The sequence below is a fragment of the Muntiacus reevesi genome, chromosome 21 (assembly GCF_963930625.1).
Source record: "Muntiacus reevesi chromosome 21, mMunRee1.1, whole genome shotgun sequence".
NCBI lineage: Eukaryota > Metazoa > Chordata > Mammalia > Artiodactyla > Cervidae > Muntiacus > Muntiacus reevesi.
The window spans coordinates 44752687-44779463 of NC_089269.1; positions in this window are offsets into that span (position 1 = coordinate 44752687).

Here is a 26777-nt window from a genome sequence, read left to right on the forward strand (position 1 = left end):
TGAATCATTTCTTTGTGTGTGTGTGTTTGACCATCACACCCTGCTTAAAATTTACCCAATAAGAAGTCCAAGACAAGTAAAGCACATGGTTGCTTAATGGAGAAGAAGAAAGCAGGATTTTTTTTAAGGTTCATACCTATATTTATCTTGAGCAACTTTCCCTTCTTGATCTCAGTTCCCTGTGTATGAAATGATGAGTCTGCGTTCGATGATTTCCAAAGTCTCTCCAATCCTTAATTACCAGAACTCCATGACCCTCATTTATAAACCTTCCTAAGTTAATTTACCACAGATGTACTCTGGTCCAGAATCAATGCCAATAAACATCAGCATTGAGAAACAGTTAATAAGAAGCTGAATGTTTCTGATGGTGCAAACAGATATTAATACAAATGAAAGCACAGTTTAGTTTTTATTAGACGTAACTGGATTTCTTCTGCCGTTCTCTTTCTTACCTGCTACACATAAGGTTGAAATTCCTACCTAACTTTGGTGCATTATCCCTGCTCTCCTTTTCATCCTCACTTTAGTCACCTTCTATCATTTCCTGAAATTCAGAAGGATTGAGTTGGGAAAAGCATCTGTTTAAAGGGAGTATTATAAGTTCTTCTTCAATCCTCAACTTTCTCTCTCCTGACCCAAATACTCACATGCCTTGCATATCGTTGTAAGGCAGGTGCTGTTTAGGGCTCAATGTGGTTTCAACTTAAGAATAAAGTAACCTGTAGGAAATACTAGTTTTTGGCTTACAATATACCAATCCCATGCTTTTCCCTTATTAATAAACCACACCAGGCAACAATATCCCCATAATCATAAAATTAATCTAAGCTAATCATGTTAATCCTAGATCCCTCAGAGAACTATTAAATTTGCCTATCTCCCTTGCCTGTGATCAATTTGGATGATAAAAATTAAAGGTACATCTGCTGAGATCTAACCAGTCCATCCTAAAGGTGATCAGTCCTGGGGGTTCACTGGAAGGACTGATGTTGAAGCTGAAACTCCAGTACTTTGGCCACCTGATGCGAAGAGCTGACTCATTCAAAAAGACCCTGATGCTGGGAAAGATTGAGGGCAGGAGGAGAAGGGGACGACAGAGGATGAGATGGCTGGATGGCATCACCGACTTGTTGGACATGGGTTTAGGTAAACTCCAGGAGTTGGTGATGGACAGGGAGGCCTGGAGTGCTGCGATTCATGGGGTCGCAAAGAGTCAGACACGACTGAGCGGCTGAACTGAAGTGACTGACATCTGCTGAAAGGACTTTAACTTTCTAGATATGAGAATCATAACCAGTGGTACCAGCCACCTTTTCTTTCTTATGTTGATGCCTGGAATTGGAGTGGCCATCTTGCAAGTGTGAAGAAAGGCTAAAACAAACAAATATGCAGAAGTTCTGACATCTCTAAATGGGTGAACCAAAACCATAGCAACTACAAATAGCTAGTCTTATTGTCATATGAGAGGAAATCAAGATGTTTGTTTACAGTGAATGAGGTTATGGGCTGCCCAGATTCCCCCTTCAAGACCGAAAGATTTATTCTTCCAGCTGCTAAGATTATGAGCTAACATCCCTCAGCTGTCAAGTACTCTTCCAGAATTTTATCAGCTGAAGAACACCTCCTTGCTGAGGATATGTTTGCCTCCTCCCTAGAGAAGCCCCTCTTCAAAGTCTGGTTGATGTGGGGGTATAAATATCTGGGTGTCTCTCTTCAACACGGGATAACCATCTCTGAAGAGCCATCCATCTTTGGAGCTCCCAGCAAGTTCATTTGAGGTCTTATTATAAATTAACTTCCGGCCAACTCTCCCTCTACCCAGAGTTCTGCTTGCTTCAAATCCCCTAAGGTGATGTTTCTGAGAGCACTCCCTCCAAAAACTTCTGACACTTGTCTCTGTGTTGAATTGACTTTGGACAAAAAACAGATTACAATGTTGTTTAATCTGCTGTTAGATTTTCTGTTACTTGTGGCTAAAATTATCCCTAATTTAAACATGAGTATATGATATAATTAGAAGACTTGTTAAATGATCCTTAAATAGAAACTGCAAAAAAAAAAAAAAAAAAAAAATGAGATGTTTGGACCCTACTCAATCTTTAGCCCAGCCTGGTTTCTTTGCCTCCGCAGGGGAAGGTTCTTTTTCCACTGTGGTTTGAGTAGATGAAATCAAAGCTGAGATCAACACAGCTCAAACTTTATTTCATGGCCAAAAAATAGAGAAGGGGGGATTAGGTTTACAGATCACCTTTCATCCACCTGGGTAGAGGGATTTAATTTTAAAGAGTAAAGATAAAGAGAAGAAGAGTGAAACTAATGATGGGGAGGTAGGTGCACCAGTCCACTGGGGAAGGGGTGGGGCTTTTCCCAAGGGAATGGGGTTGCATCACTCATGTTTATACTTTTTTTCCTGAGTGTCCAGTCATGGCCACCAGTGTGTGTGTTATTTACCATGCCAGTGCAGCAAAATCTGTGTATAATAGAACTCAGGGTCTGTTGGAGATCAGATTTTCTGCCATCTTGGTCCCAACTGGTTCCATCTGGATTTTTTATTTATAACTTCCTTTCTTGACTCTGGACCATTTAATTTAGAGACTTATGTTACCTCCTGCTAAAGGCAAGGGTTGGTAGGTTTTGAGCAAAGACCTGGAACAACTGTGGCAACAAAATATTGGATGAGAGTGTTTCAGACCTCAACAAGAGACTTCACAGTGATTGAACATTCACCACTTTTTGTGAAGGTAGATCAAAGCCAGGCTTGGTCTCTTAACTGGCAAGATAAACTTAAGCAAAATATTTAAGCTTCTTTGTCCTCAAGTGTTAAGTCTAATAGTAATACATTTCTTATTATTTGATTTTTTGGTGAGTAATCAGTTGGTAACCTGTGACATGTCCAGCACATATAATTGTCCTTGGTCATTTTTGTGAAGATTCAACAAAGTAACATCTGAATAATACCTAACATATGTAGTCCCCCTACTCTATAAGCAAACAGTTATTGCTATTGTGTTAACTTCAGAATTGTTTTCCTAAAATGACACCAGCCCCCAAATTATAATTCCAGATTTGATCACCACAAAGTTTATCTTGTATAACTCTTTGGCATTTATTAGGCTTCTTCTTTCAATTTTAAAGTGTACATGTGGTCCCAGGTCATCACCGGGATTTGTGGAAGTGGTATGAGTAGGGAGATTTGAGAATGTGGTCATGAGACAGGTGCTTATTCAGAGCTGTCTCTGGAGAATCCTCTGAGGAAAGTCAGAGGCCCAGAGGATCCGTGACACATTCACTGAGGCCTCAGGTTTCAGATGCAAGATGGCTTTCAGATGCAAGAGAGATTTGAGAACGTGGTCATGAGACAGGTGCTTATTCAGAGCTGTCTCTGGAGCAGCCTCTGAGGAAAGTCAGAGGCCCAGAGGATCCGACATATTCACAGAGGCCTCAGGTTTAGATGCATGGCTTTCATGCAAGATGCTGAAGTCAAATCTGGCCTTTGTATCCTGACACTGTATTAAATCTCAGAGGCAGAATTTGGGGTAAAGAAAAAAAAAATAGCTTCATTGCTTTGCCAGGGAAAGTCTTAGGTGGCATAGTGGTGAAGAATCTGCCTGCCAAGGCAAGAGACACAAGAGAAGCAGCTTCTCTCCCTGGGTCAAGAAAGATCCCCTGGAGAAGAGAATGGCAACCCGCTCCAATACTCTTGCCAGGATAATCCCATAGATGGAGGAGCCTAGTGGGCTACAGTCCATTGGGTCTCGAAGAGTTAGACTTGACTGGGCAACACGGTGTGCATGCATTTGCCAGGCAAAGGGAGCCACATGGGCTAATGCCCTCAAAAATGTGCCCCAACCTGGGGGGGTTAGTGAGAAGCTTCACAATAATGGTTCAAAGAGGGTTGATCTGCTTGTGGACATTCTTCTGATTGGTGGATGGTGAGGTTAGTCAGATTCAGCATCTTCAACCTTCTTGTTCCTGGGCCTGGGGTCTATGGACTTGTGGGCACCATGCTGTTAATTTCTCCCACCTGGTGGAGATTTCAGTATCTACAAAACTGCTCAAAGATAGTTATGTGTATCCCTTGAGAGGGAACCAGAACATTGGTCCAAGGTTGGACTATTGTTTCTTTTGACAACCCCTCCCTCATCTCTTCATCCCCTCCTTTCCCTATTTAGACTTTTTGAATCTGCTTATTGGAACTCCGGGAAGGTCCTGGAAGTTGAGTGAAGCCTATTTCCTGTAATCAAGAAATAGGAGTACAGAACGCCTTTTGTGTCCAGAAACCCCACAGCATCTTGCTCAGTGTCTGGTCCACATGCCCCTTCTACCCAAGAGCATCAGGACCTCAGACTTTTACATGCCGATCTTGACTGACCCTTGTATGTTCATCTGTGATGGCTTTTGAGACATGGCTCCCCACATCATGTGTAGATGCTTCTGCACCTATAGCTTTGGGACACTTGGGGGAACCTCAGTAATTATTTCCTGATCTTGGAACAATTATCGTATGTGTCTCTTCTCCACTATGTTATGCCTTCAACAATAAAGAATGAATTATTCCTCTTAGTCAGGAGGACTGTTTAACCAAGAGATCAAATATTATGTCTGATTCTTAACACTAAAAAAAAAAAAGTTAGTCAGTGTTTCAAGGGCATCATCTCTTAAAACTTGAGGAAAGAAATGTTGGGCACCTTATTGTATAATTGTTGGTAAAGTGAGGCTCATTCATGGCAATTGACCTGCCCCAGTTACTATAAGATTTGTTCATAAACAAAGGTTGCCCCTTCTCTTGAGGAATTCATGACTTGGTGGGAAAGTTAATGGTGAAATTCTGTGTAGTGACATTCCCTAAGGGAGTGTATTAGGCTTGTCACCTTTGGAATCCCAATGGACAAGGGTGGGCTGCCAGGAAAGGTTTATCAAGGTTCTGTTTGTGTTAAGAGCCACATTTCCTCAGGGAGCAAAATTGCTAGGCAGGTTGCTGTTATATTTGGGCTCCAGCTCACTGCCTCTAGAATAGAGATTTGAAACTGGCAACTTGCAACCTGAACCTGGCCCACAGAGATGTTTTATTTGGCTCCTATACTGTTTTAAAAAATGTTACCAACATTTAAAACTGGGAAATTTCACATAAAAACTCAAATTTCTGGCTTCCACTGAAAAAAATTGGAAAGACCTGGCAATACTGGGCCCACATTCCTGTATGACAACAACTGGCTGGATCCATGTCATGGCTCTTCAACAAGAAAAGAATGTGCTCCTCTGTTTACCACAGTCCCCACCACTCTCTAACATCCTCCAGCTCTGAACCTATCTGTTATCATCTATCATCATGTTTGTAGTTTTCCAGTGTAATGAATTATTTCTTCATAGAGGTCTACATCTTTCTCAAAGGCAAGATCAAACAGATAGAATGAGAAGTCCTTGGATCAGGAAGCAATGAGAGAATCTCCTATGAGGGGTGAAGAATAATCACACAAATTTAATTCTATTTAATTTAAAATATATGCCTGGCCCTAAATTAAGTACTTACTCTTTACTCATCTTTGGGAATTCATAATCAATATTAATTTTATGAAAAGAAGACTTTGTTCTAAACACATGCTATTGACTTTAAGATTGGATTTGACATTTCATAAGACCTCAAACACTTAGATAAATAAATATATTTTAATAGAAAAAGATTTATGATCAAGCCATGTCTCATTCCAAGTAAGTCATGGATTCTGAGGGAGACTTTGTGTCCTCTAGGGCGTGGAAGAAATGTGTGTATTTTAAATCCCTGTGGGGATATTAACACCTATTCACCAACTGAGGACATCTGCACAAAACGTTATGAATCTACATTTTGAAAATGCATCTATCAGAGTCTTTCATAGTACCATCTGATAAAAATTTTAAATAAATTTTTATATAATTTTAGATAAATTTTAAATAAAATTTTTTATAAAATTTTATAAAAAACAAATAAAATGGACTATCTCAGGGAAAATCTTTGTCTTTATTACTCTTTCTGAATTCAATTGAAGCCTAAAGCATCACACTAGTTGATATTTAAGATCCCTCTGGTCATTGGGAATTGGTCATTTTCTAAACTTAGAAAAACAGAGATATTTGGTCTCCAGGCTTTTATACAAATTCAGACAGTTGAGGGGGTTCCCATTGCCTTACCTTATTTTTGCAAAAAAAATATTATTTTTTTGCTTGTTCAGCATTCAAACAGACTTTCAGATTTTGAGATATTTTCTCTCCTTATTTTCTGATAGACTTGGCTGATCAGATGGCCCTCCACCTCTAGAGTTTTACCTCTGGAATGGGGGACATAGTGTCCATAGACAGTTAAGAAATAATTCCTAACAGCAGAACTGGCAGCATTGAGAATCCTATGATGCCAGTGAGCATCTAAAAGACATGTCCTATGTGGGTTCCCTTGATCACTGACCATTTTTTGAATCTGGTTCCCCAGCCTTCATATCACTTTTGTGCATAGCTCTATGATATTCTAAGAAATGAATTTACTGCAAAAGTTAGCCAGAGACAATTTCTGTTGGTAGGCAGCTGGTAGGCAACAAGCTGATGCATAAAAACTTTGCTGTGAGACAATATTATAGAAGTCAATGGAAATACATTAACTTACAAAAATATAAAACCACAAGGGGTTGCTTTGGTGACTTACGTCTGTTCAGCCCATTCTCTTATGAGAAAAGAATATATTGCAATATACATTGTAAATCAGAAGATTTGGGGGACATGGAATCCATGAGCGTTTTATCACTCACATGGCTATAGCCAGTCACAAGGTCAAGCAACAGTGGGATCATGATATATATTTATTCTCATTAACAAGGCTCTTCTGACATAGAGAAAAAAGAATGAAAGAAGCAGAAACGTGGAGTTTCTTTAAATCTCTTCAGGTGTTTGTGTTGGTATGCTTGCTTGGTCCCTCAGTTGTGTCTGACTCTGCAGCCCCATGGACTGTAGCCCACCGTCTGCTGTGTCCATATAATTTTTCAGGCAAAAATACCAGAGGGAGTTGCCATTTCCTCCTCCAGTGGATCTTTCTAATCCAGGGATCAAACCCATGTCTCTTGTATCTCCTGCACTGGCAGGTGGATTCTTTACCACTAGCACCACCTGGGAAGCCATGGGCACTCTTAATTTTCTCTGACTCCTAGTTTCAATATTCCATAATGATGCATACTTATTGTGAATTTTAATGTCCAACTTTTCCTTTGTTGCTACTCAAGTGATAAAGAAGCATGTGTAATATTCCATGGTGTATATGTACCACAGCTTCCTTATCCATTCATCTGCTGATGGGCATCTAGGTTGCTTCCATGTCCTGGCTATTATAAACAGTGCTGCGATGAACATTGGGGTGCACGTGTCTCTTTCAGATCTGGATTCCTCAGTGTGTATGCCCAGAAGTGGTATTGCTGGGTCATATGGCAGTTCTATTTCCAGTTTTTTAAGAAATCTCCACACTGTTTTCCATAGTGGCTGTACTAGTTTGCATTCCCACCAACAGTGTAAGAGGGTTCCCTTTTCTCCACACCCTCTCCAGCATTTATTGCTTGTAGACTTTTGGATAGCAGCCATCCTGACTGGCGTGTAATGGTACCTCATTGTGGTTTTGATTTGCTGGAGCCCATTATACAGAGTGAAGTAAGTCAGAAAGATAAAGAACATTACAGTATACTAACACATATATACGGAATTTAGATAGATGGTGGCGATAACCCTATATGCAAAACAGAAAAAGAGACACAGAAATACAGAACAGACTTTTGAACTCTGGGGGAGAACGTGAGGGTGGGATGTTTTGAAAGAACAGCATGTATATTATCTATGGTGAAACGGACCACCAGCCCAGGTGGGATACATGAGTCAGGTGCTCGGGCCTGGTGCACTGGGAGGACCCTGAGGAGTCGGGTGGGGAGGGAGGTGGGAGGGGGGATCGGGATGGGGAATACATGTAACTATATGGCTGATTCATGTCAATGTATGACAAAACCCACTGAAATGTTGTGAAGTGATTGGCCTCCAACTAATAAAATAATATTAAAAGAAAAAAAAAAAAAAAAAAAAAAAAAGAAGCATGTGAACCAAAGTTCCTTAATCAAACACTAAATTACTGATGCTCAAAAATTTACTATTCTATAACACAGTAATTCTTTGAATACTGTGATTTCTTTATAAATTTTGGAAATACCTTTGTGATTCATTAGGCACAGCCTATGGTTGATTATGTATTTTTATACATATTTTTATACATTCCAAAAAATACACAATCTAAGGCAATCAGATACTCTTCAAAATGTACTGAATATTTAGAGAAAGGAATTTAAATAATCAGCACTTTTTCAGAATACTGATTTAACTCAACTGTTTTGATGTGACCACTTTTCCAATTAGAATAATTGATCTCTCTGAGGAATACAATATTACTGTTTTTCCACTGATTTCACTGTGATGTTTCTAAAACTAATTGTTCTTTATTGTGCCATCTTTATTGCCCATGAAATGTAATGTAATGCTACAAATAGTGTGTGCATCAGATGTCAATTTATTCTAAAATCTTCATAAAAATGAGAAAGCATAATATGATAGAAAAATGGGTTTTAGAATAATATCTTCCATTAGTATTCAATGACATATTCAATGTTATTGAAATTTTTTGATTTCCAAAAGATTTCCCTACAGAGGCAACTTCCCTTTTTTATTTCTCCTGTTATCTGTCATACTTTGGATTATCATTCAAAAATGGCAACAGAGGACTACCATGTAAACACTATAATAAATGCTAGGAATGCCAGAATTTCCTGTCCTCAGATATCTAATTGTATTCTTAAGATAATTTGCTATGCATTATGAAGATAAATTGAGCTTTAAGTCAACTTGTTCACTCTCCTCTTTCACTTTCATCAAGAGGCTTTTTAGTTCCTCTTCACGACAGAGGATGAGATGGCTGGATGGCATCACTGACTCGATGCGCATGAGTTTGGGTAAACTCCGGGAGTTTGTGATGGACAGGGAGGCCTGGCGTGCTGCAATTCATGGGGTCACAAAGAGTCGGACACGACTGAGCGACTGAACTGAACTGACTGATGAAGATAAATAATGATACAGCACAGTACCAGGATTCATAGTGCTGAATAGTGTAGTCTGTGAGCAAAACTGAATTTCAAATAGAGAAAAATCACTACAATTCTGTTCCTTAGAGGAATGGGCATTAGCTGAAATTTAAGGGAACAAAGAGCCTCCACTTTATTTAGGGAGAATTGTGAGGAAGAGAGCATTACTCAGTATAGGATAAAATGTTCGCGTTTTTAAAGCCATTATGTATGTGGGAATTTGTTATAGCAACAATAGAAAATTAAAACAGATTTTTAACACCTTAGAGTGAGGCACTGATACAACAAATATCAAAAAGATATCATAGTGTCTTTGGAGTTGGGCAGAGTAAGGCTGATTAATTTTCAAGAGCATGTTCATAAAAGCTTAGATTGCCTTGAATATGCTTTAGTAGAAGCATGGGCCTTAGTGACTCTGCCAGAGAAGACCCAGGATAAAGTTAAAAGCCTGGTAGAAACAATATAGTTTCCCTTAAAGAACACATAAATCATCATAAACAGACTATTAGTAGAAATATGAATATAGCAAGTTCTATTGGTAAGGGTTCAAAAAGAAATAAACAACGTATTATTGAAAACTGGAGGAAGGTTTGCCCTTAGATAGTGGCAGAAGTCCTAACAGAATGATCTTCTTGAAGCTAGGTAGAAAACAAAACTTGTAAGTGATAAATAAGTGGCTCCGATAGTAAAGAATCTGCCTGCAATGTGGGAGACCCAGGTTCGATTCCTGGGTCAGGAAGATCCCCTAGAGAAGGGAATGACTGCCCACTCCAATATTTTTGCCTGGGAAATCCCAAGGACAGTCTGGTGGGCTATTGCCCACGGGGTTGCAGAGTCAGACAGGACTGAGTGGGTAACTTTCACTTTTCACTTTCCTAAGTAATATTTTACTGAGGAGATTTTCAAGGGATAAAGAAGCAACCTGGTTTCTGTTTGCTGCTTATAATAAAATGCAAGGGGAAGGAGATAAATTGGGAGAAGAAGGAATAAACAAAAGGAAACCAAGAGGTGACGATTTGGAAAATCTTCAACTTCTCCAGACTGCAAAAACTGCTACGTTTAGGAGATTCACTGTCAGGAATGTAAGATCTAAAGAAAAGCTGAGGGTGCGGATCTCAAATGTTTACACAGTTTTCACGAAAGACTGAAAGGTCACACGGAAGACTCTTTGAAGAGATTGAGTGTGACTCTCAGATCCCTTCAATCACACCAGGAAACATCTAGGAAGTTTAAGAGTGCTGTCTCTCAAATACCTGAGAGAAGCCAAAAAATAGAAAACTAAGATATGTCTGTTGAAGAGTTTCGTTTGTGATGGAATGAATCTCTATAACATACACAGAAGATCCACAAGTTTCTTTTGAATTTTATACTACAATAAACATTACCAGTTTGGACTAAAATAAAAGTATGAAATGAAAGAAGGCTATTGGACCCTTAAAATTCTACTGACAGGAAAAAAGCTAGTGAAACTATTCAGCTGTAAATACTTGTCATATTTCATGAAAAGGAAAGGATGATTCAGGGGAGCAAGTCATGAGCTTGGAAGGAGTAGCTGAAGAGCACAGAGAATTATTCACAGACTTGCAGCCTAACGGAGTATGCCCGTCAGGATTTTCAGATTATCGGGACTGGTATCTCCTTTCTTCCCTTGAGTTTTCTCCTTGTTTTGCCACTTTATTTTTTAATTGAAGGATAATGGCTTTACAGAATTGTTTGTTTTCTGTCAAACCTCAGCAAGAATCAGCCATAGGTATTTAATTGCTTTCCTTTGTCTGCCGCACGTTGTATTTCAGGAGAAGATAATGTGTTTATAATTTCACTGATTCATCTGTGAATTTCACAGATTCATAACAGAAAAGAATCATGTGTGCCCAAGGATAGATAGATAGAACCTTACCCATATCTAAATTAGATAATTTAGATGATGAGGTTTGGGACTTTGGAGCTGATGATTGGGATTTGGATGAGATTTTAGGCACTGATATTTTAATGAGTTAGAATCTGAGGAAATTCAGGCTCAGAGAATCGACCTTGCATGTGGTCAGGTACATTTTAGGGGACCAATATGTACCTGGATCTATATCTCACAGGATATAAGACCAGACTGCCATGATGTCATATCCTCATTTCCAGAATTTGTATAGGTTATCAAATATGACAAAAGAATTTTACAGATGTATCTTAATTTTAGAAATTTGAGATAGGCAGATTTATTATCCAAGTGGGCTCAGCTTAACCATGTGAGTCTCTGTAAGCATAAAACCTTTCTCAGTTTTCCTGTTGTTACAGAACCAGAGAGTTGTATGAGGGCTTGGTCCACCACTGATGATTTTGAAGATGGAATCAGATGCCATAATCCAAGAAGCTTAGGTGGTCTCCAGAAGCTGGAAGAGGCAAGAAAAGAGATTCCCCTCCAATAGCATCTGAAAAGAAATGCAGTCCTGCCAACACCCAGCAGCTTGGTTAGGTTTTAGCCCCATGAGACCTATGTCAGATTTCTTACCTGTAGAACCTTAAAAACCGTGCAAAGCAAGGGCTGTGTCTCTAAGGAAATAATATGTTTGCATTACAAGGTGAAGTGTAATTCTCAGATTTAAATGCTTGCAAAACACAAGTAAAATGGCATTTGAACAAGTTTATCTAGCCTACATTTCCAGTTATGTAACCCAAATGCACTTAATATTCTAATCAGTAAAAAAAAAAAAAAGTGTACTTTCCTGAACTTGCCTTGGGTTCTATAACATTACTCTTATTTTTCTTTCTGCCTGGATGTCACTGCCCTTATTTATCTAGTGAGACTGCTGCTACTGCTGCTGCTAAGTCGCTCAGTCGTGTCCGACTCTTAGCGACCCCATGGACTGCAGCCCACCAGGCTCCTCCGTCCATGGGATTTTCCAGGCAAGAGTACTGGAGTGGGGTGCCATTGCCTTCTCCAAGTGAAACTCTACACATCCTTAAACATACATATCGTTCAAGAGTCAATCCCCATGAAGAGACTTCCTGATGCCTTCTTCCTACCCTTGTAATTTATGTAAAAAGCTATCAGTCTCTCTATCCATGTGTCTGCTATGGTCTGAATGTTTGTGTCCCCTCAAAATTCACATACTGGTATCCTAATACTGGTATCCTATGTTATTCATCAAATATAGGTTTATCAAAGAGCATCACTCTTTCAGACTTACACAATATCCCTGAAGCACAGGCAATATATTTGATGAAGAATGAATGATTAAAATATAGAATTCATTAGATGGATGAGCTCATGCCAACATTGTTAAAAATCCTTTTCTATGAATAGACATGTTTTAATGATAGATTCTCTAAATGTCTTATTCCCTCTGGTTTTCACTCAAAAAAATAATAATAATAGTTTGTATAAGTGGCTGTTTATAGTTCAATCCTTGTGAATATTTTATGATAAATTGCCATATTGGCCCAAATCAATAGCCTGTATAACTGTTTTGCTTCAGAATGACACCAAAGGACATATAATTAAGACAGGTGGCAAAATTGGCCACAGCACCTGTTCCTAAAGAACCCTGTTTAAGTTTTTTCATCCAAAGATGAACTGTCTATTCAGTTACTTTTTCCTAAGCCAGTTTCATAATGACATAAAAGCATTTTTCATAACTTTGTGATTTTTCTTTAAAGAAGCACCGTGAACACCTTGCACATGGGCGCATACACACATGCTGATGATCCTTTTTTCACACTTTTTTCCCTTTTGAAAAATATGGTTGGGTGGCATCACTGACTCTATGGACATGAGTTTGAGCAAGCTCCGGGAGTTGGTGATAGACAGGGAAGCCTGGTGTGCTGCAGTCCATGGGGGTCACAAAAGGTCGGACACAACTGAGTGACTAACTGAACTGAACTGATCTTTACAAAAATGAAATTAAATTAATTTCTTTTCTTTAGAAGTTATTACCAGATTGGGGGTTCTTTCCTAATTGAGGAAAATGAGAGATTTACAAAATCTCATTTATGCTAAACAGAGGAAAATTACATGCCTGAAAATTTCAGTTATCAATGAGACATTATCAGGGAAAGAAGATTATCTTTGTTCTAGTTATTGCTTCCCATGCTAAATACCAAAATAAAAGTTTTAAGTCATTTTATGCCTTGAATATCATATTTGTCAAGATACAGCTGAATGTTTTAATTCTCACCTTGAGGTACTTTGAGCTTCCCCAGTGGCTCAACTGGTAAAGAATCCACCTGCAATGTGGGAGACCTGGATTTGATCCCTGGGTTGGGAAGATCCCCTGGAGAAGGGAAAGGCTACCCACTCCAGTAGTCTGGCCTGGAGAATTCCACGGACTGTATAGTCCATGGGGTCAAAAAGAGACAGGACTGAGCAAATTTCACTTTCACTTTGAGGTACTTTGCACAGACATCTTCTAATAACGTGCTTCCCAAGGGTTTCCCCCAAAATTCATAGTTTAGGGGAAAATGTTTTTAAATAAATATTCTTTTAAATAAGTTCATACTATTAAGCAGCTGGAAACCATATACTTACATAGAAACAATATGTTTAATATTTATTATACATTTAGTACTATCACCTCAATGAACATTATATAATAATGTGTTGCTACTTGTATTCTATGCTTTAGAAAGTATTAAAACAACATCTCTTTAAAATACTATGTGTTAATTTTTTCTTCAAACCTTCTGAAATTTGTTTAAGTTCTTGAGGATATAGAGATGCGAGTGCGTGTGTGTGTGTGTATGTGGGCACGCTCTAATAGTGTCCAACTCTTAGAGACACGTGTGGCCTGTCAGGCTCCTCTGTCCATGCGATTTCCCAGAAAAGAATATTGGGGTGGGTTGCTATGCCTGTCTCCAGAGGATCATCTGACCCCAGAATCAAATTCACATCTCCTTCATCTCTTGCATTTGCAGGCAGAGTCTTAACTACTGAGCCACCTGAGAAGCCCTAGGATATATAGATATATGTTAAATTTTTCCAGAAAGAGTTTCACAGATTGTGAATGCTAAATAATAAAACCAAAGATCAAGGACCTGTATATGAAATGTATCAAATCACTGGTCAGTAATCTATGTTGAGTCTTCTACAATAAATAGTGATTGTCATTGACACTCAGATCAAAGCCATATACTTAATCAGTAATTAATATGAAAAGAACAATAACAAAACTATGTTTTATGATATACTGAATAAATTTCTTCCTAATTGAAGTTCTTTCAACATATAATCCACTTAATTGAGAGTGTTAACTCCACTTTTCTATGTCTTATTATTTTCCCATTCTTTCATATTATCTGTGAGTGATGCAAGACGTTATGGCCATGATTAAATATCAAAGCATGATTTACTGAGTGACAGAGTAAAAACAAATCTATGCAAGCACCTCTAATAGTTTTCACATTGTTAGATGATTTTTAGGTGATTTTTTTTCCCTTTTCTCTATTAATACAAGTGAAAAGAAATAAAATGAATATTCAGGAACTTATTAAGAACCAGGTATCTTTCTGCCATTGTATATAATTCCTTCCATCACAATGTAAAAATGAATATTCAGGAACTTATTAAGAACCAGGTATCTTTCTGCCATTGTATATAATTCCTTCCATCACAATGTAAACAGTTACAAAAATTCTCATTTTAAAGAAGGGAAATATTGCCTGTAAAACATTACCTGTTGTATTCCAAAATGAGACATCCAAGATAATAGTATGGCTGGAATTTAGTACTCACATCTCTGAGAATTCTAGGTTCATATGGCGAGCTAACAAACATTTAAGAGGCAAACTTAACATCCCGCCTTTAATTCTGTTCTCCCTGAAGAGATGGTCTATGCCTCTTTTATATGTCATACAGTGTAATATGCTTCCAGATTAAAATGATAAAACTAATACCAGAAAATGAAAATCTAGATCCATTTAAGCTGCTAAATCAGAGCAGTCATTTTGAAGCTTGTTGTGTTTCAGTGGCTCAATCGTGTCTGTCTCTTTGAGCCCCACGGACTGCAGCACGCCAGTCTTCCCTGTCCTTCACTATCTCCTGGAGTTTGCTCAAACTCATGTCCACAGAGCCGTTGATGCCATCCTATCATCTCATCCTCTGTCATTCCCTTCTCCTCTTGCCCTTAATCTTTCCCAGCATCAGGGTCTTTCCCAGTGAGTTGGCTGTTCACATCAGGTGGCCAAAGTATTGGAACTTCAACCCAGCATCAGTTATTCCAAGGAATATGCAGGGTTGATTTGCTTTACGATTGGCTGGCTTGATCTCCTTGGAGAGCGAGACTCTCATGAGTCTTCTCACAATTAGAAAGAATCTAACTATGACTAATTCCAGACAGGACACCAGTGTTAATTGTGGTCAATGTACACATCATGGAGTTACCTGAAAGAGGATCATAGACTCGGTGTAAAAAGACAACTTTGGAGCCTCTGTTTAAATGTGTTAGTCTGTTGGCAGAAAATGACAGAGTTTGAATATTTGCTTTTCAAATCTCTGGCACAGCTCTTTTCCAGGGGGTGTTTTGTAAAAGAAAGGATCATGTGAATATCTGGAAAAAAGGTGATTATCACAGGATGCTATGGAGATACATCTTTTGGCATCAAATACATTGCATCAGCTGCAGAAGGAATTTTGTTTTGAAGATTATTGTTTGGAAAGACAGTTTACAACAACTATAGCAACAGCAATGACAACAAATCCTTGGGTATACCACTATTAAATTTATAAACAATCCCTTCATATTATATTTAATTATATTATATACTTAAAGTGCTTAAGGTTCAAGCCAACCCCTTACTCAAAAAAACAAAATATAAAAAACAAAATAAACAAAAAAAAAAAAAAGAAAAGATGTGTTAGTTAGCTAGATAGTGGAAATCCTTTCATTACACACACAAGCGCTCGTGCACACACACATATGCACACATAGATACATATAAAACCACCCCAATGTACAGTTTAAATATCTTACAATTTTGTCATTTATACCTCAATGGAGCTGAAAATGAGATCCAAAAGAATCTCAGAATAAGCAGTAATTTATTTTAATGAAAATAAGATTCTAAACTCTGTGTAAGTATGTGTGTATCTGTATTTCTAAAGTATTCCTTAATTGACTTCTGTCTTTTTCTTTTAGGAAAAGAAAGATAAGAATGTTGTTTTGTTTTACTTAATGAATGACTTGTCATTTCTTCCACTCATTCTATTAAGGGAAAAGTAAAATTTAGTATGTTATGATTGGTAAAGAATACTTGGATTTTATAGTTCAGGAGGTAGTAGGAAAGACCACATACCAACTTCACTATCCCGTAAATGTTGTGAGCTTTCTGTGAAATAAATCACTCTAATTGTGTTGAAGTAATTACACCCTTCAATTGAACTATTGATGCCTCTCTAAGGTAAAAGCTCTTGAATAAACATTTAGAAGGCCATAGGAAAGAAATATATATATAGCTGTTCTATGTATAAATGATTGTTTTTATTAGAATGGATGGTATAGATTATTTTATCATAAATACTTACAATGAACCATTACTTTTAGATATACTTCTTCTTCCAAAAGACTGAAAGTAAGCATTTGAGGTCAAATGAAACAAAATTATAAGAAGATACCAGTACAGAACATCATCAAATAGTAGGAATTCTTATGGGTGAAAAGTATCTAGGTATACAAAAATATAATGAGTTCAGATATATGTACTTTATAAGTTCAAACATGAGAGAAATCCAAGTTTGCCTATATATTTGAGGAAAAAGAAAAAGAAAGATGATGACAACTTGCTTATTTACTTTCATTTGTATATTTGCCATGTAGTCAGGGTGTGTCTAGTGGAACATGGTAGCTGAAACTTTTTCTTCTCTGAGTTAATTCTAATGTCCTCTCCATTAAAAAAGGCAGTGTGTTACAGGCTGAAATGCATCCCCTGACTACCCATCCAGTATTCTTTCCTGGAGAATTCCATGGCAGAGGAACATGGTAGCCTACAGTCCAAGAGGTCACAGAGTTGGACACTATTGAGCGACTAATATTTCACTTTTTCCACTTCAAAAATAAGATATCTTGTAGTCCTAACCCCTGGCACCTCAGAATGTGACCTCATTTGGAGTTAGGATACTTACAGAGATAATCAGGTTAAAATAAGTTTACTAGAATGGGCCCTAATATCCAATATGACTGGTGTCCTTATAAAAAGGAGAAAATTGAACACAGAGACACACACACACAGAGGAAAAAAGGCAATGGGAAGAGACACAAGAAGAAGAAGACCATCCAGTAAGCCAAAGAATGATGCCTGGGACAGAGCTTTGCATCACAGCCCCCAGAAGGAACCAACTCTGCTGACATTTTCATTTCAGACTTCTGGCTGCCAAAACCATGAGACAATACATTTCTGTTGTTTAAAACAGCCTCTTGGTGGTACGCTGTTATGGCATCCCTAGCACTAGTCAATCCTAAAGGAAATAGACTCTGAATATTCATTGACAGGACTGATGCTGAAGCTGAAGCTCCAACACTTTGAACACCTGATTCGAAGAATTGGTTCATTGGAAAAATGAACCAATGATGCTGATGCTGGGAAAGATTTGAAGGCAAAAGGAAAAGGGGGCAACAGAGGATGAGTTGCTTAAGATAATATCACCAACTTAATAGACGTGAATTTGAACAAACTCTGGGATATAGTGGAGGACAGGGGAGCCGGGCATGCTGCAGTCCATGGGATTGTGAAGAGTCAAGACATGACTTAGCGACTGAGGAGCAACAGAGCAAATTCATGCACTGTGCCTCCACCTCGCTTAGGAAACTCCTCCCCTCCTCCACTCTGCTTGGAACATCTTCAACACATGTTAGCACACATTTCTTCCCTAATCAATTATCCTTTCTGGAACTTCTTTATGAGAGTCACCTCTTCCCTTTAGGTTTTGGTATAGCAGAGAGGATGTCCATATGGGAAAGATGAGGAGACCACATTGCAAGAAGTGTAGAGGCAAAAAAGAATGAGCAATAGTCAGGGAGAACAGAAAGAGCCCAGCTATATCAGTTGAGCTGTTGTTTCTAACCAGGTATGAATAGTTACACCTGGGCCACTCAAGAAACGGTGTTTGTTCCCTTAAAGTGAGCCAGTTTGATCTGGAATTCTAGTAGTCTAACTAAAAAGGACCTGATGATTCTAGCTGACATTGTGTTTGTTTTACTAAGTGTCTTCCATTTCTGCTTTTGGGAATGCATACATATATATATGTATACACACAGTAAAGCTATTTTAGGAAAAGAAGCTCCATTTTGCTTGTTTGTACCTATATACCTGGTCAGCATGGTTACATCTTAGGAGATAGCATCAGAGTTGAATGTTGGCTCTCTTTTATCCATTCTTTTTCACTTCCTTACCAGTGTAAGACAAACTTACTTTAAAGCTGCCTAATACCATTGCTATATTTGCTGCATTTCTCAGTAAGATTGTTGTTGCTTCTCAGTCGCTAAGTCATGTCCCACTCTTTGGTACCCCATGGACTACAGCACTACAGCTCCTCTGCCCTCCACCATCTCCCAAAGTTTGCTCAGATTCATGTCCATTGAGTCAGTGATGCTATCTAACCACCTCATCTTCTGCCATTCCCTTCTCCTGCCTTCAATCTTTCCAAGCATCAGGGTCTTTTCCAATGAGTTGTCTCTGCATCAAGTGGCCAAAGGACTGGAGCTTCAACTTCAGCATCAGTACTTCCAATGAATATTCAGGGTTGATTTCCTTTAGGATTGACTGGTTTTATCGCCTTGCTGTCCAAGGGACTCTCAAAAGACTTCCCCAGCTCCAAACTTAAAAGCATCAATTCTTTGGCACTTAGCTTATTATGTGAGGTGCTGCTCCCTGCCAACGTGTACACCATGGAGTCACTTGAGACCAATGTGTAAAGCTTAATTGGAGAAGAGAAGTTTGTGCTCAGCTATATCTGCACTAATGTGTTTGATCTAAAGATTAGTTCAAATTCTGACCAGACCATGAAATGAAAGTGTCTGACTCATTGCAACCCCATGGACTGTAGCCTGCCAGTCTCCTCTATCCATAGAATTCTCCAAGCAAGAACACTGGAGAGGGACAGTCCCTTTTCCAGGGGATCTTCCCAACCCGGGGATCGAACCCAGTCTCCAGAGCTGCGGGATATTTAGCCACTGAAATATGTTTGTGTATATTTATATATATGGCATATAGCATGATCCTGAAATACTTTGCTGAAGCACCAATTGTCAATATCACATTCCAAAGGACTTCCTAGGCATTATGCAGAATTCACAAAGCTGGTGGCCATACCTGATGATGATTTTTCCCCTACTTCTATATGAAAGAGTTAGATTTTGAGAGAATATTTCTTTGAAAATGTCTGCCCACTGCAGAAGGAGGAACTGCATGGCCCTTTTTTGCCACCCCTGCCCAAACTCCTGAAAACTAAAATATATATTTTTCATATTATTACTTTGGAGAGAAGAAAAGGGAAGGAGGGGGTGTATCCTCCCATATCTCAAGCTTAGAGAGGATATCTCAATAAAGCAACTCAAGGCCTTGGAGGAGTGTTTCTTGTAATTGATAGACAGGGTCAATTGAAATTAGCACCTAAACAAATCTGAACAGTGACAAAAAGCCAAGACAGCTGTTGACGGACGAACGAAAAGAATAATGGCTGATAGGAAAGCCCACTCGCAGCTGGTCAGTGAAGAAGGGATGTGTGTGTGTGCGCGCACGTGCATGCATGTTCAAGGGGGCTGCCTGAAAGGGCAAACAGACCTGAGTAAAGACAAACCAGAAAGGCTGCCAGATGCTCAGAGACTGAGTAAAAAGCCAATGAGAAGGAATCAGCTCTCAAGGAGTGGAAGACCAGAAAGGCTCCTCAGGAGAAAAGGGGTCAGCTTCCAATCACTTTCAGGCCCAAAGGAGTATGATGCTGACTCCCTCCTCTCGCTCCCTGTATGCAGACCTTTATGGGAACAGACGCACCTGAAGCAAAGGATGGAGAAAAACCAGAATTATAAGGTAAGGAAAGAAAGCAAAGTCAGCCACTGGGTTTCTGACCCTGGCTGCTTGCTTCTTTGTCTGTAGCAGATCTGAACAAGGAGAGTGGCATAAGCCCTAACTTTACAGCAGTTTGATCTTTAGTATTCCAATAAGATGAGGCATTTTATTTTCTGTTTAAATGTTTTTATTTAAAAAAAATTAAGGACCTTCATGGCACAACTTCTTCCCAGCACAGTTATGTTTTAGTTATACCAGTTATAACACAGTTGCAGTCAATAATTCATCAACGTGAGGAGGAGGAACTTAGGACTTCAAGCTTAAAAGGAGGGAAGAGCACTTCAGAAAAAGTTTGAAAATATTTTTAAAAAAACCTTTCGGAGTGATTGCCACCACAACAGTCTTAGATTGACATTCCATCTCCTGCCATCTAATCAAGGCAGATGTAGGAAGTGCTGAGAAGTGAAGTGTTCCAATACAAGGTATACACATGAGGTCATTTACAACACAGAAGTGGTTACTCTGTAAACCCTTGCCCCTCACCCACCCACCCAATGGGATGGAGTATTTTAATAACCAGCTAGAGAACTTTGTGTTACTTTAGTTAAAATACAAAAGAAGCATTCATAACAGGAAAGAGTATATATATAAGAAGGGGCAGTGAGAGACAAAAAGGAAAAATAATTAAACATAGTTGTCCCATCTATAAGGGAAATTGTCTCTACTGAAAAGAATACACTGCAGCTTCCTGTGAAGACTTTCTCTAAAAATCTGCAAGAGAAAAGATCCTCATATATGTCTGTTGAATGATTGCACGTTCTCAGTTAAATGGTGTTATTTCACTTCTAAGCTTGACCAACAGTTTATGTATACATTTTTGAAAATATTTAATGTTTATTTTGTGCCCCTATTTTTCTCAAATTTAAGAAGTTATCCTTTTTAAAGCAAGGCATTAATAGCATGCTTTATGTCACATGATTGCTTAACATACATTAATTACAAAGATTCCTATAAAAAACTGCAGTTACATTTTGCAGACTCAAGCATCGTTTTAGAAAACTGTGGGATTTTATTCAGTTGCATGACCTTCAGCCAGTACTTATATTTTGAGTTTTCATGGTCAAAACTGGATAATAATAACTACTTTCTTAGGTCGCCATGTGGATTAAATGTGCTCAGGCATGTAAAATATTTAGAATGATGACTGACACACACACAAAAAAAGGGTTGGAGAAATGTTAGTTTCTGAATGTTACTATTGTCATGCTTAGCTCATTATATAAGAAAAGTAATTGTGACACTAATGAGTAATGAGTGCATAAGTGTTGATATATTTCTACTAAAAAGACTTTCATGAAATAAAGATGAAAATGATGATTCAATGACTAACAAATATTATGATGCTATATCTATTTAAGCAAAGTAAATCTTTCCTGAATCACTCATAAAGGAAATGGGAATTATACAAATAGAGCTTAAATCCTTGAAAGTAGCAGAAATAAAAATATAAATAGAACATGTATGTTAATCATCAATAACAAAAACATCATTTGCCTAGTTTGTTAGAATAGAATGTAATATAAGCACAGAGGACTAAATTTATTAATATTATATAGATAGAATTCTTTTAAAATCTGACAAAAATATCTGAAACCAACCTTACATTTTATTTTTAATTACCCTTAATTTCTTTCTCATTAGGGAAAGTTTTTCTCTTTGAGTTATTCTAGAAGCCACAAATAATAATGTAGCCCAGCTGGTAAAGAATCCGCCTGCAATGCTGGAGACTCCGGTTCAATTCCTGGGTTGGTAAGATCCCCTGGAGAAGGGATAGGCTACCCACTCCTGTATTCTTGGTCTTCCTTGGTGACTCAGATGGTAAAAAATCGCCTGCAATGAGCGAGAAGTGAAGTGTAAGTCACTCAGTCATGTCTGACTCTTTACAAGTCCATGGACTATACAGTCCATGGACTTCTCCAGGCCAGAATACTTTACTTTTTACTTTTTTTTACTTTAAAAAAAAATACTTTTTTTCTTTACATGTTGAGCCACAAGGGAAGCCCAAGAATACTAGAGTGGGTAGCCTATCTTTTCTGCAGCTGATCTTCCCGACCCAGGAATTGAACCGGGGTCTCCAGCATTGCAGGCCAATTGTTTACCAACTGAGCGATCAGGGAAGCCCCTGTGCAGGAGACGTGGGTTCGATCCCTGGGTGGGGAAGATCCCCTGGAGGAGGACATGGCAGCCCACTCCAGCATCCTTGCCTGGGGAATCCCCATGGACAGAGGAGCCTGACAGGCTGCAGTCCGTGGGGTCAAAAGAGTCAGACACGACCGAGCGACTAAGCACAGCACAGAAGCCACAAAGCAAAGAGTAGTTAATATACACCATGATGTTTCCATAATTAAAAAAGCTCCTTATAGTTAAGAGGGTTTTTTCTTTTCTCTTTTATTTCTTTCTTTAATTTAAATAGCATTCTATGGCTTTGCCTTTCAGTTACGTGATTTTGATCATTTGTTTCCAAATCCCAAGCTTTAGAAACATATCATACCTCACCCTGATTATAAAGGCAATAATTTTGATGGCTTGCTAGGTTGTTAGGGATTTAAATTGTTCTTCAGTTTTTCATTATCATTTTCTATGACTTAATTTCTGCAAAGTGCATGAAAATACTCAAGACCTAAAAAACACTTAATTTCTATGATTAGGCATCTCCTTGCTGCAAGTGGGGAACAGATTTAAGAATATCTGTCTTAAGAATAACGTCCGTGGAACATAGTAACACAGAAACCTAATCTCATTACCTTTGCTCTCTATTCTAGCTCTTTCCATGGAGTTTTTTGTTTCGTTTTGTTTTTTCCTTTGTGAACCCACATAGAGGGCACTTTAGTGGTTAATCTTTCTGTCATCAAAAAAGTACAAATATAAGTACTATCTTAGAATCCTCAGCCAGCCCTGTCCTGGTTACAGGAGTAGTAAGAGAAGATAAACACAGAAGAAGACTTTATCACTAACCAGGGCTGTGTCTAAAACCCTATGCCGTCAGTTGTTTATCTCATCGCATAGCATGAGCTTCTGGAACACATTCCACATATTTTAGCTCTTGACCAGAACATTTCCTGGGCTCCTTTCCCCTGGGCCTGCCTCCTTCTGTCTGATCTTGGCTCTTTCCACTCTGATAATGAGATTAGTTCAGAAAAGAAACCCAAAAGAGATTTCTTTTTAAGCTTAAGCAGAGCTGGCCTCAGTCTCCCTGTCCACATTCTCCTTCTTTGAGACCTCTGCCTCCTGCCCCAGCACCAAACTTCTTAAGGCAAGACATCTCCCAAGTGAGTCATCACTCAGAAACAGGCTTCCTACCCCAGCCTCACTGACTGATGGAGGAAAAAAAAAAGAAGAAGAAAAGGATAAAAGCAATCTTAAAGAAATGCCAAAGAGATTCTAAGAGAGAGTTCCCAGAGGGAAGAGTTCACTTTTTCTAGGCCTGCTCATTTGAAGGAAAATGCAATTTACCAGACAGGGAACTTTAAATCATTCATTTTTGCTATATTTTAGAAAACTGCCTAATATATATAGTATACTGCATCAGAATAGTGAATAATGCCAATGGTGCTATAGAAACTGTATATAGTATTGAAGGAAAATAAAAAAGCTTCTATAAATCTCTGAGGTTATTATCTGCTCAGTATCCCTTTTACTATCATTTGGAACTCTCTGCCCTTTTTATTGAAAAACCAGTGCCTCCACCCTCAGTCCCTCTGGCTTGGACAGCCCTGGTTTTGCACTTCCTCCATATGACACCACGATTTCTTTCATGACTGAGACACAGTAGTATAAATGAACACAGCACACAGCAAATTGTCCTGTTAGGCTCTTCTCTAGATCTGTCCCAAAGAGGAGGTTATTTTTCCTGGATGTTTTTATCTTGGGAACCTGGAGGCTGGGTGCTTTCCACAAGTCTTTTTGTAACATCCTGGGCTTCCCAGGTAGCACAGTAGTAAAGAACCTGCCTACCAATGTGGGAGACTTAAGAGACACAGGTTTGATCCCTGGATTGGGAAGATCCCCTGGAGGAGGGCAGGCAACCCACTCCAATATTCTTGCCTGGAGAATCCCACGGAGAGAGGAGCCTGTGGGCTACAGTCCATGGGCTCGCAGAGAGCCAGACACAACTGAAGCGACTTAGCACACACACACATGCTTGAACAAAAAGCCAATGTGCAAAGGAGACAGAAGAATCAGGAAGTGAGTCCCTGCATCTGTCATGACAAAAATCAGCTCAAGATCTCCACGGTTATGTGGTTCAATATATTTCTTTCCTTAAAAAAAAAAACAACAAAAAAAACCTAATACTTTTGTCTGAGACAGGCTAAGTAGGGTTTCTACTACTAAACCCAAAAGCCTGACTAATATGACCACCTTATGTTTTCTCCACTAGTTCCAGTCAAATTCCAACTGAATCTTGTTCGACTTTACAAAACCTAAGGGCAAACTGGCTAATTACTACATGGAGCTAATGATACACAAAATATTATATTCCCAGATTGAATCTAATAATGCTACTAGTAATACAAAATACACTTTTAAATTATTTGGAAAATCCTGGACCTTTTATATATGAGACTAAACAACATAGTTTCATGCCTTGGGTTCTTAACATTCTCCTGAGTTTTCCAGCATGCTTCTGCTTTTCAGAATGTAACGTTCCTTTCCTCCAGGTAATTACATTTGAAATAATTCATGGGGCTATCAAGATTACAGCTTTATGTGATTGACAATCATTTCTGTAGAAATCACTGTATAGTTTCCTCTCATTTATTTCTGAGTTTGTAAAATAATATATCCTATGACTTTTTATGTTTGAAATAAACCTCAAATTATTTTCAAATATTTTGAAATTGGCAAAAAAGAAAAAAAAAAAAAAAGACTCTTGCCAGACAAATTTTGCTTGTGTGAGGTTTTGAAAGAAAGTTGATCCATATGTTTCTCATTTCATTTACAATTAGCTGTCAAAAATGTTGTTTTGCAAGTTTGATGTCTATTATTCTCAAAAGTGTGCTTTAATAATTTCTTCTTATCTACAGACTATTAAAAGAACATCTGTCTCAGCATAATTTGATTTCTTGTTATTTAATTCTATTTGTGGATTCAGGTGGCACCTTGTTGACAGATTAATCAAAGTTTACTTTAAGAAATATTTTCAAAATGCTAAACTGTTAAAGTCATAATAATGATGGTAGAAAAGAAACAAAGAGTCCATAATATAAGTCAGACAGAGAAAAAGAGTGAGAAGAATCGATAAAGAAAGATAACAGTCAAAATGACTCAGTCCAAGTCAACTTCCTAAAAAGTATATGTTGTAAAACTTTGGGTCTAAATCAGTTTCAAATTAAGATATGGAACATGAAATCTTCCTAATGGTCTCTTGTGTTTAATCTTATTTTCTTCTATTTCACTGTATGCTAAATTCCAGTCATTTGTGTTCGGCTGTACGTTCTTGCAGATGTGCAAAATTCTCCATGTATCAGCTGTACGTATTATTATTGCTGTTGCTTAGTCGCTAAGTCGTTTCTGACTCTTCTGCGACCCCATGGACTTTAGCCCGCCAGGCTCCTCTGTCCATGGGATTCTCCAGGCTGGAATACTGGAGTGGGTTGCCATTTCCTGTTCCAGGGGATCTTCCCAACCCCGGGATCGAATCCATGTCTCCTGCACTGCAGGTGAATTCTTTCCCAATGAGCCACCAGGGAAGCCCCTATATACAACAGAGTGAGATAAAGAGAGAGTCCCCAAGTTTTAAGTAGATGCTCAGTCCATGTACGGTATGTCCCTGATCTGCCGTTTTGTTCTCCCACATGTAACAGCATATTTGTGTCCTATGTGTGCTTTATAAAATACAGATATTTTTACTCAAGAGGAATCTCTAAAGCTATCCTTTTTTTGTCTATTTAATCATAGAGTACCCTTAATCCAAGGGCGTCCCTGATAGCTCAGTCAGTAAAGATTCTGCCCACAATGCAGGATATCCAGAGTTCAGTTTCCTCCGGAGAAGGAAATGGCAACCCCCTCCAGTATTCTTGCCTGGAGAATCCCATGGACAGAGGAGCCTGGTGGGCTACAGTCCATGGGGTCACAAGAGTCAGATATGACTGAGTGACTAAACCACCACCACCCTTAATCCGAACAACTAGCATAATCTTACTCTCTATTGATTGTAATTTTAAAGCTGAAAATGATATCGATCTCCACAGAATGACTATAATTTATTGGATAATTTGTACTAGTTCAGTTCAGTTTAGTCACTCAGTGGAGTCCCACTCTTTGTGACCCCATGGACTGCAGCATGCCAGGCCTCCCTGTCCATCACCAACTCCTGGAGCTTACTCAAACTCATGTCCTTCGAGTCAGTGATGCCATCCAACCATCTCATCATCTGTTGTCCCCTTCTCTTCCCACCTTCAATCTTTCCCAGCATCAGGTCTTTTCCAATGAGTCAGTTCTTCACAACAGGTGGCAAAAAACCCAAAAATGTGTACTCAAAACTACATTAATTTTAACTCAACTGGATGCAAAGTAGTAGATTAATATACTCGGTCGAGTCCAACTCTTTGCAACCCATGAACCGTAACCTGGCAGGCTCCTCTATCCATGGTG